The 4,992-nt window shown below is 40.9% G+C and overlaps 1 non-coding gene across 1 annotated transcript; it reads left to right on the top strand.

Annotated features, from left to right (window-relative positions):
- The first annotated feature begins 2,526 nt into the window (after positions 1-2,526).
- On the top strand, positions 2,527-2,630 carry LOC121102113. Its single transcript, XR_005834207.1, has one exon. It is a non-coding gene; the product is annotated as a U6 spliceosomal RNA (small nuclear RNA).
- The last annotated feature ends 2,362 nt before the right edge of the window (positions 2,631-4,992 follow it).

Genomic DNA, 4,992 nt, shown 5'->3' on the forward strand with positions numbered 1-4,992 from the left:
CCCAAACGCCTTCACCTGGCCCCTAGAGACACAAAATCTGGTCTTCTCCATGGCTTTATCTCACCATTTGCCTCTTCCCTGCAACCATTCTGAACTTTCCGTAGGTCCTCACAGATGCCCCCATCCCTGTAGCCTTTAGTTAATTACATGGGACACTCTTCCCCTTCCTCTCCCAATCTTCATCTGACTGGCACCTGCTCATTCCTCAGATCTCCGCTTAAATATCATTTCCTTGAAGAGGATTTCCTTACCCTCCTCTAGGTTAGATCCCTTGCTCTGTTACCATCCCTACATTTCCTCTTCCGTAATACTCATCATACTTTGTGATTAGTACTGATTTATCAGTCTTCCCTGCTAACTAGACATCTTTTTAAGTGCTCGTAAAACACCTGTTAAATTAATCAATAGATTGAATAGAAACAAAATTTTTTTTTTTGCTGGCGCCATTGTTTATTCCCTGAGGAAGCTTCAAATGCTACTAATCGGTATAATTTAAAGGTTCATGGATGATTACCAGTGTTATAGGTTTGCATTATGGTTTTTAAAAAATATTTATTTATTTATTTTAGAGAGGGGGAGGGGCAGAGGGAGTCAGAGAGAGAGAATCTTAAGCAGGCTCTACATCCAGCACAGAGGGGCTATATCTCACGACCCTGACATCATGACCGGAGCTGAAATCAAGAGTCAGTGGCTTAACCCCCTGAGCCACCCAGGCTCCCGGGCATTTTCATGTTTTAAAAGTCAATAGATAGGGAGTGAAGGAGATATCCAGATATCTGGTCTTCTAAATATTATTAAACAGACAGCAATTTGAATGTTAAGTAGTCTAAGCATCCTTCACTATTTTCACAACTTGGCAAGACATAAAATATAAACCAGCAGTTCTTTGGAACTACTGTTCTCCGCCTGTCTGGGAAGACCACGGGCATCATTTTCCCTCCCCCGCAAGCTAGCACAGCCTTGGAGGCCCTTGGCCTGGCGTCCCCTACAGCCCGAGCTGCTCCCAAGGTCTGACCCTAAATCCTTCCTTCTCCCTGAATTCTAAAATGAAAGAAACACACACACACACACACACACACACACACACACACACACACACACACACATTAAGGAATATCTCAGGAGAGAAGAAAAAGGAAAATTCTAGCAGTTTATGATCATCCCATAACTTTCCCCAAAATACATTCTATGTAACTACTTTTCTACCTTGCACCCAGAAATACTATCTTTCCCCTAATTTATTCTCACTTTCATTCATTCAATAAGCATTTATAAAGCTATTTCTGTGTACCTCGCATTGACTCTAAAATTTTTGTTGTTTTCGACATTTTGTATTTGATGATATAGGAGTTGCCTGTAAAAAGGAAAAAAGGCAGAAATAAGCAAGTTTTTTCTTTATTTCAGGGGTAAAAAATTAGTAATCAGAAATTTATTTAGTGAAACCTTAAGGAAAAAAGTTATGAATCTTTGAGTTGATGGCAACAGAGAAACCAAGTCGAACTGTCTTAAACTTCATGACTTCATTGGCTCGCAAGCTTTTTAAAGGTCAGATACTGTTGCAGGTATGGTTTGACCCAGAGCTTCATATAGTCACTGGGCTCTGGCTCCTTTGGGATTCTCTGGGCTCTGCTCAGCTTCCCTCATGATAGCAGTTATTCTAGATCTCGCTTCTTCACAACACCAGTGGAAGAGAAGCTCTTCATCACCTCTCACAAAAGAAAAAGGAAGCTCGTTCCTGGAAGCCCCCAGTGAAAAGAATTTTTGCCCCTCTCGGTGGCCTGCATTTAGCTAGTTGCCCAACCTGGAACCACCTCACTCAGGGAATGCTATATACTTGTTGGTTTAAGCCAGTCAGGATTCACCTCTGGAGCCAGAAATGGTGTCCATTCCATGCTGGCTGCAGAACTAAGCAAAGTAAACATATCCCCAGAGGCAAAAAAATGAAGACTGTTGTAGAAATGAAAAAATAGATACCAAAGAAGCAATCAACAAATGTGCATTACACAGGTGAATCAACTTTTCCAAAGCAGCACTCAAGATATGTCATCACTCCTATGTAGCTTATAGAAACCCTAATTCTTAGAATTAGAAAGAATTATAGAGGGAGAATACAATCTATCTCCCTCATATTATAGCAGTTGAGGCTGGGAAAAGTGTAGCAAACTTCCCCAGGTTATACATCTAGTTAATGCCATTGAAAGGAACATAATAACCCAGGTGTTTTTATTTTTGATCCAACAGTCCTTCTCGTATGTCACTACTACACAATCTGGGCAAAATCAGACCATACGATGTGTCATTTCTGTAATTATCTAAACACAGAGCTTATTTGAAGAGAGAGTATGTTTGTTTGGTTTGTGAAGACGGGGTAGGTAGGAAAGAATGAAAGTATGGAAAAAGAGAACAATTTTAATCACTTTTTAATTTTGTTTTAACCCACACAACTTTCTAACACATTTATTGACCCAAAAACAAGAACTCAGAGCTGAGAAAATGTGACACTAGGACGCTGGTAAAAAGAATCCAGTCCTCAATGCAGTGACACATATACTAAAATTGGAACGATACAGAGATTAACAGGGCCTCGGCACAACCATGACACACAAGTTCGTGACGTGTTCCATATTTATTTTTTTTGAAGCATTCCAAATTAAAAAAAAAAATCCATATAATAACATAGCAATTGGGCTTGTAAATCCAGGTCCTAAGACCAAATACCATTTGAAGAAAAGACAAGTTGCTGGCTCTGTTCTCAAAAATCAGCGTGGTTTGAGACCTGCCAGATAATGTTCATTTGTAATGGCTTTGACATGAGGAGGAATTCTTTAAGGTAAAGAGAAAGAGCTCACGCTGGTCAATTGTTAAAAATCACAGAGCAACCTATGCCCTGGAGCTGGTGAACTCTCCTTCAGATCACAGAACTGCTTTTCATTTTCAGGGCAGGCCAGGTAGCAAGAACCAGCTGTGGGAGTGGGGAGACTAAACAACAGACAAGCAAAGTGCCCTCCTAGAGCCTGGTAAGTCTGTTGTAGTCATCACACCTCTGGTGTGGAGAGCCTATTCAAAGGCGAGCAGCTCACTCAGAGGGTACTTGTCTTAAACCATTATTTACCATTAGTACCTCAGTGGTAATTCATTTCATTAAACTTTTGCTCACTCTGCTGCCCTGCCCAGATTGCTCCAGCCTCTCTGCCTCCCCCAGACCATGCAGTCCACATTCAGCTTCTAAATAGAAGTTGAATTGTGTGATCCCACCCCTTAAAAAACACTTTGACAAATCCAAATGTTTCCAGAAAAAACCTTGCCTTGTTAATATGACCCACGAGGTCCAGAACCCACCACCCATGATCTGCTCTGTGCTCTCACCCACCAGAGCCCTGACACCACTTCCCAAGATACCTTCATTTTCATTCCTTCCCACCTCTGTTCTGGCTGTTTTCTCCACTTGAAAAGCCCTTCACTGTCTTGACTGTAGAGCACAGCCTGACCAGTTGTTAAGTCCCAGGGAAAGATTCTCTCTCCTCTCAAATTCCCTACATAATTTCTCTTTCAACATCCCCTATAACGTTATATTTGGGTCATTCTTCTTTTACCTGTTGGTCTCCTCCAGAGCAAGGACTCTATTTTATTCACCATTGTGTTGTTAAGCCATTGCATGGAGTAGATATCCAATTAATGTTTGTTGAGTTACACTGAAGTGAATCATCTAATGTCTATCTTACCTTCAAAGCAGAATCAAATCACACTTTCTTCCAGAATATGTCCTAAACTATCCTAACTGTAGGTTCAGTCTATGTCTGGAGTTAAGCTGGTTAATCCCTCTATTCAAAGTCAAAACTACACATGCAGCCCCAAACTCAACTCCCAGGACCAAGTGTGAACTGAGCCAAGAGATCTTCAGGTACCTGGAGTCCATATTTGAGAGCTTAGCATCAACCACCCTTGCCACTAATCTAAACTTGCATTTATTTATTTGTTCTTTAGTAAATATTTGAAAGCATACTTTGTGCTAGCCCAGTATTAAGTAAGAAAGAAATGTAGATAAAGAAGTTATGAACCCAACCCTCAGGGAGACCACAGTCTAGCTGGGGAGGGTGGAAGGATAACAGGCAACCCTGTTGCAAATCCTCTATCGTATATTGTCCAATCCCCAGTCTCTCTGTTTAATTTCTTGTCCTTGGGATTCTTTTTGCCTTTATTCTTATTCCAAAAACCTCAACTCTCTTTCCAGACTGAGATCTTGCAGTCCTACTGCCAGGACAAAAGCCTTGTTCCTGGATTTCTTTTCAGTGTAACCAGCCTTTCTGCAAGCCACTCTTCGATGAGTAAGGAAAAGGCAACTTCTTCACAGGGTCAGTGATCCTTTATATCAGGTCTCTCTGATATGGCTCTCAATCTGGCATCTAATATGAATTATCCGCTCTTCTTTAACCTTAATACAAGATCCTCTGGGTATCCAATTTAAAATGGACATCCCCAGGATCCATCCCCCAGATACTCTAGTTAAGTTATCTGTATGTATTATAAGTCCTCCAGACGATTTTGAGACAGATGGTACAGAGAGTTTGAGAAGCACTGTCCTAAGATCCACATGTTCATTTATGTTTTATAATCATGCATACTGTATCTCACCCAACCACTATAGCTGTGGACCCAGTAATTCTTCAAGGATTGCGCTAATTCCCTAAGTTTCCTACAAAGGAAGTGGAATTTAGACAGCAGAGGACCTACTATGCATGACTGTCTGCTTTGACTTTTGTATAGTATAATCCCCAAAGTCCCCATCACCAGGCACTGCCTACATACTGGGACATCTTAGATGTTTTTGGCTCTAAGTTTCTTGACATCAATCTTAGCAACATTCTGGGTTTTGGGGGCTTGAGGTTTTTTTGGATCTGAGTCCAAAGGCAAGAAAAACATAAGAAAAAATAAACAGTGGGACTACATCAAACTAAGCTTCTGAAAAGCAAAGGCAACCATCAACAAAACAAG

Source organism: Ursus maritimus, unplaced genomic scaffold (genome assembly GCF_017311325.1).
Source record: "Ursus maritimus isolate PB19 unplaced genomic scaffold, ASM1731132v1 scaffold_12, whole genome shotgun sequence".
NCBI classification, from domain to species: Eukaryota; Metazoa; Chordata; class Mammalia; order Carnivora; family Ursidae; genus Ursus; species Ursus maritimus.